At 42.1% G+C, this 9896-nt stretch overlaps 1 protein-coding gene across 6 annotated transcripts in view; it reads right to left on the bottom strand.

Annotated features, from left to right (window-relative positions):
• LOC133408297 (synaptotagmin-2) overlaps nt 1-9641 on the bottom strand; it is a 22289-nt gene extending 12648 nt beyond the window's left edge. For 2 of the 6 annotated variants that reach the window (XM_061686993.1, XM_061686988.1), the window contains exon 1: nt 9413-9641. The gene's annotated coding sequence lies outside the window, so the exon portion shown is untranslated. Of the gene's footprint in view, nt 1-2376; nt 2488-3461; nt 3585-9412 lie in introns of those variants that run through there. The other 4 variants (XM_061686989.1, XM_061686990.1, XM_061686991.1 and 1 more) reach the window with 4 other exon arrangements.
• Nucleotides 9642-9896: the final 255 nt, after the last annotated feature.

Raw genomic sequence — 9896 nt, forward strand, 5'->3', positions numbered from 1 at the left:
TGACACACATAATTTGCCTTCGCGGGCCACATAAAATCATTTGGTGGGCCGGATCTGTCCCCCGGGCCTTGAGTTTGACACCTGTGGATTAGGGTTAAGTGTTGGCGTTACAATTATGGCATTGGGTTAGGATTAAGGGTTGAGATTACAATTATAGGCGGTTAGGGTTTGTTGTGAGGTTAGGGGTTAGCTTCAGGATTATGGGTCATGGATAGATTTAGGGGGTTTGGATAAGGCTTTAATGTTGGCGTTAGGGTTAAGGATTGGGGTTAAAATTAGGTGATAAAGCATTATGGTTCGGTTTAGGATTAGGTTTACATAACTTTAGGAATACATTGGGAATGGTAGAAGGGTGAACAGGAACGACTGCCGATTTAACTTTGGCCTGATATTGTTTAAACTTAATACGTTTTTTCACTAGGTATAAAGAAACTATCCCAGAAAGAGTGAAGCTAAAGGTCAATAAAGAAGCTTTTTGTACAGCAAATTGTCAGTGATGGATTAAACAGATATTCGAGCTGCGCAGTAGTGTCGGGTCTCAATCGGGATAAACACAAACTCATCCGTTACGTCGGACGACATGACGACTTACTGCTCTCGTGATAAATGGACAAAAGTCACAGCTTCTCTGAGCATAATGATCCAGAAGAGATGGATGAGGCCGTCTCAAGACAGAATTAAAGAATCCTCCTGGGCAGGTGAGGAGGGAAGGACAGAGGGCAGCTATTTACTTTTATTTGTGACTTTTCTTCATGATTAGGAAGCGCTGTGACTAAGTTGGATAAAACGGTTGTCGTGTAAAGAGAAGATTGCAACACTTGAATCATGGCAGTGTCCTTGAAGAGTTTCTGTGCCCAGGGTTAATTTCCCAGCTGGCACACGCATAAGAGTGGGGGAGGCGCAAGAATGCCACTGAACTTCGGAAGGTGAAGAAAAATGAAGACAATGGACACAAAATGTACAAAAATCTGGCAGGAATTTACAACGTACTTTAGTCAAGACCGTCCATGATATGCTTCTTTCTGCTGTCCCTCACTGAACACAAAATTGCATCAATATTTCATTTACCTTTAGTCAAGACTGTGCGTGACACGTCACTTGCTGCTACGCTTCACTAACCTTTATGAAAATAGAAAAGTAGACACTTAACCCAAGATTTGAGAATAAAAAATGAAGACACTTGAAGCAAAATATGTACTAATATAGTGCACAATGTACTGCTTACTGTTCTGGCCTACTGAACTCTAGAAAGCCAAATTTGGACAAATGTAGGAGTAATCTACTTCAGTCAAGACAATGCATGATATGCTGCTTGCTGCTATGCCTCACAGAATTCAGGAAGATAAAATCAAGACACAGGACCCCGAAATATGCATAAATCTGGTAATAATCGACATTACTTTAGGTTCACTAAACTCAGAAACATAAAACAAAGACACACGCAGGACCAAAAATATTCCTTTCGTGGGAATAATCTATTTGTTCAAGACAAAGCAAGATATGTTGCTTGGCGCTATGCCTCACTGAATTTAGCAAAATAACATTTGAACAAGTCTGTCATAATTTGACTGGTCTCTCAAAGTTCAAAATGCATGTTTTAAATATTTCTTTGTGTTTTGAATGAATACAAAAACAAGCCACGTGGTTACCTTGGTACACAACAAAATTGAGGCCAATGGCTCATAGTATTGTTGACTCTTTCTGTTAATCTTTGACGCATCAATAAATGAGAGCGACCGGATGATGCAGACGACCAATCTATTCACTTTGGCAGAAATAAAGAGCAGATATTCAAAGCGTTTCATGGTTTCATCTTTCTTTTTTTCTTTTTTTCCCCCGAACTTCAGTTTGATTGGTTTAGAGCGGCATTTGGTTGTTATCCCACGTCTGGATGACTCAGCTCAAAAAAAGAAAAGTTGCAATGGTGCACATTTGGAGTCGTAAAGCATTTTGACATTGAACGTCGTTAAAACTCCTAACAAGCGTGCTGAATGAATATATCGGGATTCTCAGTCATCCTATGGTGACATGCTAGCAGCTCTGTTGTCTTGGTTACAATTTTACCAGGTGTGTGTGTGTGTGTGTGTGTGTGTGTGTGTGTGTGTGTGTGTGTGTGTGTGTGTATGTGACCAATATGAAATACAGTGGGAATGAGTGATACATTTGCAAAGAAAAGCCCCTTTAGAAATTATCTGCTTGTCACTATATATATGTGTGTGTGCATATGTGTATATATATATATATATATATATATATATATATATATATATATATATATATATATATATATATATATATACATATGAGAGATTCCTGCCCCTTTTTAGCCCCTTGTGTCAGTGTCATGTCAATATATTCAATATATCATATGCATACTTCTCAGGGCATTGAATAGATCACAACTGGACTGTTCTGGTTGTCTTAGAAGACGGTTCGCCTCTCATCCGAGCAGTCTTCATCAGTTCATGCAACAACAAATGTACAGTACTGGATTAAAAAAAAAAAAAAAAAAAAAAAAAAAAAAACGTTAAAGTCTAAATAGACACATTTTGAACTTGTAATTCAGTGATTATTTTACATACCACTAGACGTGGTCTAGAATGTACAAACTAGATATTTCTGCCACTTTCACTGTGAATAAAAACAATATTTAAACAACAAAAATGTCTAACAATAACAATATTGAAATACATATAAACATACTGTCTATAATACAAATGAAAAGAAGAAGGCCAGCAGAAAAAGTTTCATACTAAATCAATGTAATTTTTAATTTAAAAAAATTATCAGATTGAAAACCTTAAATGTGTCATTTTTTCCCAGAATTTAAATTTTAAAGGCTATGTCACATGATCTTAGCATCCTGCCGAGCTTGAGATACTTCAGGCGCTTGTTGTTTCCTGTTCTGATAAAACTGCTTCTCCGTTAGCCTCTGCGCTAATCTCTCTGGAGAACGGTGATTGTCCGGCTCGTTTTGATGACAGTTACACTCCTGTTTGCGAACCAGTTTGCCAGTTATTGATGAACATGTGATATCGTCCGTCACACGTGCGGCGGCTCCCGGCCGCCGGCCTTTCTTTTTGGTTGCTAAGCAATCCTCAAAGTGCCTGTCAGGCTTCGGCTAGCCAATTACCCGCAACCCCCGGCGAGCAAGCCAAACAATCTGGGGAGCAGCAATTGTCTCCCTGCCCAGTGTCAAATCATTATGACTGCAACCTAAATGTATGACAGTTATGATTAAAGTTTCCCATTGCAATTGACACTTGTAATAAATGGTCATAGCAAAACAGATGCATTGAAGAGACAGGAGGTGGCCTATCAGCTATATAATGGATGGTTAGCTTTAACTTCCATAACTTGGGCTGTCTGGTTGAATAAAAGCCAAGTGAAAAACGCATCAGCGCACACATAGTTTGTCAGCTATAAACATGAAGATACATGCATGCGTTAGTCAAACTCACCAGTTAAATATGGTGGTTGTGTTGCTGGTGGTGTACGCCCCCCTCACTCTTGTCCCCACCAGTTTTGGGCTTCACTCGTTCACCGACATCATCAAATTCCTTCCGTAAAGCAGAGACTGCAGTCTCCTCTCGCACTTCGCTCCACTGCAGCATCACACCCCCACCCCTTCCTCCCCCTCCTCCTCTTCCTCAGCCTCATCCAATACCAACCATCCCCTCACTCACACACCTATCGCTCTGCGACTCCCCTTTTACCTCACTTTTACACCAGGCTTCATTGGGATGCTGTTCACACACAATGCAGTGTGTCACTTTTTATTTTTTATTTTTTTTATAGAGGATCAATAATACCACAAAATGACATGTTGTCATAGCTTGCTGACTAACGGACGAGCGCATTAAGTTGATGGGTTCGCAAAGTTGCCCCGTTTCCCCGATTGTGCCAAAATGCGTCAACAGAGCACGTGCAGTGACTCTCTTTTCCGATTGGTCAGTGGTCTACGCAGAAATGTAAACAGGACGTTGCCATACAGAGATTGCTTACATCCATTTTCTATAGCGCTTTGTTAGCATCATGGGTGAGTTGGAGTCTATCACAGATGAATTTTTTTTTGGGGGGGCGGGGGGATACTCCCTGGACTGGTCACGAGCCAGTCGCAGGGCCTAACCCTAAACCCTAAACCATTAAAAACAACATTTACTGACTTAACAATATGGGAGAATATGCCCCTTTGTACGCTTGCTACCTGTGTACTTCTTCACTTACACACTGTAGCTATCTTCCTGTATCTCCCTTCCAATGTCTTTTAATCCTTGTATTGTGATATCGTTAGCATTGTGAGCACATCAATATTACATATCAATATTGGTAAAATCTCGTATTCATATCACAATGACACATATGGCGTCTCTCACGGTACCATAGCAATACATCGAAAATTCTCTTCCCGTTAATAGACAGTATGAAAGGAACTAGGCTCTGGTGTGCTGTACAATAATACTTGTTGGATAACAACATTGGCTTTCAACACAAATACTGGAGCGGGTTAAAACTTCACACCAGAGATTCGTTTCTAAATACATAATACATGTTTGAAGATAGTTGCTGAAAACGTGGAAAGACTGAGAACTATGTAGTACTCAATTATGGAGCGATATCATGAAACTGTTTTTCACTATTTCGGTTTCTCAGAGTTTTGGGGCGTGGCTAAAAAGGGCGGCTCGTTGTAGGCCATGAGTGCATGAAGAACCACGGTTGGGGGTGGGTGGGTGGTGGAAGGGTGGAGGCAGACTTGACAGTGTCTGGACAAGGGATTCGTTCTGGCGTGACCCCGCGACGGGGGAAAGACAGAACACTATGGATTTTCCAGGCATTGTGAAAGAAGTCACTCTTTCCAATCACCGCATGATATCCCTTCGACATTGTCAGTTAAATAATAGATTCATGACACAACAATTTTGGTGATGGGGGAGCAAGGGCATGACGAAGTTGCAGCACACACACACGCACACACCCACACTGACACAAACACAAGGTACATTAGGGATGAATATTTTAAGTGCAATGCATTGTGGTGTATTGGCCTGTGGCTGACCCTTTCCTACATAATGGCGGAGGCATCTGGGAGTCAAGCATCCTCCCCACCATCTCCAGCACCACCACATAGACAACGGCTGTAGGACAAGTGAGGATATCACAGCTCCAGATGCCGAGGACAGAAGGTGTGTGTGTGTGTGTGTGTGTGTGTGTGCGCGCGCGTGTGCGTGCTCGTGAGGCTGCAAGATGTGTAAAAAAAGACTGCACCATCTGTGCTGCAATGCAGGGGAGCAACACAGCAAGAGGCTGCGAGGCACCGAGGCCAAAAAGTCCTCCTACCTACAACATCCTGCCCTCTTTCATACTGTCCCTACAATAGTCGACAGGCCATTTAATAGACTTTGTTGGGTAGCTTTTATAGGAACTTCAAAGAATGGTTAGTATTTGTTAACACCATCATATATCAATGTTGATATTTATACCATGTAATGGGATCGATACTTTACTTTCTGTTCCTCTCTTCTGTCTTTTATTAAATTTAGGTGATTATTTCTTTGAAGTGAAAAGTTTGAGGGTTTGTTTTGTTATTTACACTATATTTTGTATTTTACATAAGGGCTAAGGTCCAAAGTCCAGGGCCAGGACTAGGAATAGGTCCAAGGTTTACCAGGACGACAACGAGGACTAAGTCTATTTAAGGGTTAACCTCTGATGAGTATGGCCATGGTCTGTGGTCTAAGGCCAAGAGTAAGGTCTAAGGTCTCGGGCCAGGACTATCTTTAAGATCTAAGTCCAGGACTGGAACTAGGACTAATGTCTACAACGACTACAAGGGCTAAATTTAATGAATAATGACTGACCTCTAGGACCAGGACGAGGTCCAACTCCTAGAACTAAGACTAGGACTAGGTCCATGTTTTAATGTCTTAAGCCAGGGCAAGTAAGTATAGGGCCATGACAAAGAATAAGTCTAGGGCTAAGTTCTAATATTCAAGTTTTAGGACCAGTGGTTGGATTTGGTCAAAGTCTGAGGTCCAATAACTTGGTCCAACACTATGTCTGAGGCCTAAGGGCTATGATTTTTGGGCCAGGCCTAGGTCTAAATTAGGAAGGAACAAGTTCTAGGTCTGTGGTCAAGATATACTGTAAGGTCTATGTTATGGGGGGAAATATAGGGTGAGGTCTAGGTCTTACGGTCCCAGGCCAGGGCTAGGACTAATGCTGAAGACCAGGACCAAGACTAGGTCTAAAGCCTCAGGTTTAGGGCCAGGATGAGGTCTGGGTTCATGCCAGGACTAAGTCTAAGGGCTATGGTCTTGGGCCAGGCCTAGTATTATCTTCTATTACCAGCACTAAGTCTGAGGCCTTGGGCCAAAGCAGGACTCTCTAATCGCTAACATGTAAGGTCCATGCCAGATCTAAGATCAGGTCTTATAGGTCTATGACTAGGATTAATGTCCAGGGCCAGGAAGAAGACTAGGTGTAAGGTCTTTGGCCAAGACTGATTGTCAGTGTCTTAGTTTCTGCATTTGCCTTTGTTTTAGTTCAGAAAACAAACAGAGAAATGCATGGTTGTAGACGACCAATCTTATCATGTATCCCAATACTCAAGCAGATACAAGCATGATTCCAGTAGAGTGGAGTCGCTCTACCCAGAGGGATCATTGCTGAATGATAGTTTTGTAAAATGTCATACATTTTAATGATTTCTGGCCCATGCATATAAAGAATTAATGCGACGTTTTCAATATGTGAACTGAAGGCAATCGTGCTAAAATGTAGCATTTCTCATTTAGAAGCACCACTGAGGATCTATAACACCAAATGTCTCCCTGTCCATTTCAGACCTCCACATGCTTGTGTTGACAAAACATTAAACTCGCCAGAGTAATGGGCTAAAAAAGTAATTATCTGCAGGATGTCTTCCCCTTAAGATTTCCCTGGTGAATTCCTCATACGTCCGTTTAAACAAAAACCAATACAACCATCACACTCATGCACATTTTCCATTAGCAACGCCAAGTCATAAAATGGCAGAAATAGGAATTCAATGATTTTTCCAATCAGGAAGTGTACATATCTCATTTCATAAATGTCCTTGTATGCGCACACACAGAAGCTAAAGGGACAACTGCTTATAAGGTTTAGCGCCAGGACAAACACTTGGTCTAAAGTCAAGGTCTAGGACAAGGACTACTGTGTAAGGCAGGACCAAGATAAGGACTAGGTTTAGCCTTTGAGGTCTCACGTCTAGGGCTAGGGCTAATTTTAAGGTCTATGGCATAAGGCCACGAATAGTACGAAGGCCAAAGTGTTGCCGCAGGACTATTTTTGGACCAGGAAAGAGCCTATGGTCTTAGTTACTAGGTCAGGGCCAAAATGAGGTTTAGGGAGAGTACTAGGTCCAAGATCTATGGGTTTGGGCCAGAACTTCTACTGTACTAAGGTCTAATACTAGGGACAGGACTAGTTTTGGACCAGGACAAGTACATTGGCTAGGTGACTAGGGCCAGGACCAGGAATAGGTAGAATGGCTCAGACCGGACAAGTCCTAAAGGATAATACATTATATCTAAGTGCTTGGACCAAGATTAGTTCAAAGGTCTGCGGCAAGGACACATTCTAAGGTCTATTGACTCAGGCCCGGCCCAATACTAAGCGCAAGGTGTAGGAACAGGACTAGGTATAAGGCTTAGGAGCAGAACGAGGACCATGTGTAGGCTCTAAAATCTAGGGTTTAGACTAGATCTAAGGTCAAGAACTCGGACTAAAAACTCTTATCCAGGGTCAAGACTAGTACAAATTCTCGGGCTAGAAATAGGTCTAAGGTCAAGTTCAAGGGCTAAGATTTAAGGTCTTATGATTAGGACCACAACAAGGACAAGGTCTAATTTTAGGACCAGGAATATCAGCACCAGGGCTAAATCTAGGGCCAATATCAATATCAGACATGTAATAATAATAATAATAATAATAATACATTTGCATTCATTTTCCAACTTCTCATGTTGAATTCGTCGTTGAAAGATGTGGAGATTTGCTCATTTGTTGGACAGTATATGAATATCATAAAATAACAGTATCTTACATAAATTTCCCCCTATTATCATGAATATTGTAAGTAAATATAAATAAATTGTAAATATTTTAAGACTTTTCAATTTACTACTTTACTTTCACTTTCCTGACAGTATGTACTGTATACATCATGTTGAAGTATTATATATAGTAAATATAATACATGCCTCAGATCATATGAGGCAAATTTCTTTGTTTGCAAGTAGATGATTATGATATTGAATGAAGAAAATTGTTTCGTGGCTTATAATGTGCTGCAGCTCTACAGTCCTCTTGATTACTCTTCGTGGCGCCAAAAGGAAGTCCCCATTAAGCACACACACATTTACACACACACACACACACACACACGTTGAGTTGGGAATGCCGCATGCTGTGGCCCAGTTCCATCAGCGCCACATGTGTCATTCTGAGTATCAGGAAAACACCTTGGACTTGAAAGTCATCGTAATGACTTGGGGAAGCTGCATGTGGTTCAAGGACTATGCCTAGGTTGGGATGCCAGGACTAGGTCTAAGGTCAGGGCTAGGATTAAATCTAAGGAATAGGGCTAGGGGATGTCTAAGGTGTAGGCCCCGGTCTAGGTCTAAGAATGAGGGCCAGGACTAGGTCTACTAGCTAAGATCTAGAGCCAAGACTATGACTAGGGCTAAGCTCTAGGACCAGGACTAAGTCTGAGGTCTATGGCCAAGACTAGGTCTAGTATTAAACCCGGACAAGTACTATGTCTAAGGCTAAGAGCCAAGACTAGAACTACTGAAGGTCTAAGATCTAGGGCCAGGACTAGGACTTGGTCTAACGTTCCACCGATGCTCATAATATAGACTGTAATAAGAAGAAATTGTTGGAATGTATAGGCAACCCCTCGTGTTGTTTTCACCCATCTGAAACAGGGAGCACAAAGCATTGTGTGGCTGGTCAGCGCGTGGGTGGGGGAACTCGGACTGGGGGTGCAGTGAGTGTGCCGCGGGCTGTCCTTTCCCTGACGCTTGCTCAGCACATTTGACATCTGCTGCTGGACATTCGAGTGAACCGAACTCTCCATTCATAAAGCCGTATTGATTTAAAAGAAAAAATAAATAAATAGAAACAAAGTGTCCTATTCCAACCCTTCTCTCACCCACACGCGTTTGTTTGCGTTATGTAACATTTGACTGCAGCAGCACTATGAGGCTACAGAAGCACACGCCCACCCCATTTACCCCCACCCTCAGCCACCATCCCATGCAGAAAAAGTTCCACTCGTTCAGATTAGAGCGTAATCTTCTATAATGACTTCCTAATTCTGTCTCATTGTGGCTGTAATGAGGCTAGAAGCCTCTGAGACTCGTCTTACCTGGAATCAAAGATGAGAAGACACCAAAAAAAAAGGAGAGATGCCCCCCAAAAATCAGTGACTCAAAAACATTGTCCAAGCGTCACCTGTAAAGATGTTTTTTGTAGTTTTTCCGTTTTTTTGTTTGTTTGTTTTGTTCTTAAGATACGCTATGCAAACACTCAGAACATTTTTCCATGACACTGACAAGACGCTGCTGTCCTTCCTCTGCTGTATTTCCCGGCACTCTCCCCTCATTGGCCCATCAAAGAGGGAGTAGGAGTGGTTCACATCTATGTGGTGCATTCACCACCCTCCTCCTCCCACTTCTCCTTCTTCTCCATCCATGCAGATGGCGCAATCGATGAGAGAGACAGAGAGAGGCAGAGAGAGAGAGAGAGAGAGAGAGAAAGAGAGAGAGGAGGTGGAGCTCATGCCTCTGCCCGTGTGGGGAGTGGGTACGCAGGAACATGAGTTCACTGATGTACGGTGAAGGGGGGAGGAG

Source organism: Phycodurus eques, chromosome 10 (genome assembly GCF_024500275.1).
Source record: "Phycodurus eques isolate BA_2022a chromosome 10, UOR_Pequ_1.1, whole genome shotgun sequence".
Classification (NCBI taxonomy): Eukaryota; Metazoa; Chordata; class Actinopteri; order Syngnathiformes; family Syngnathidae; genus Phycodurus; species Phycodurus eques.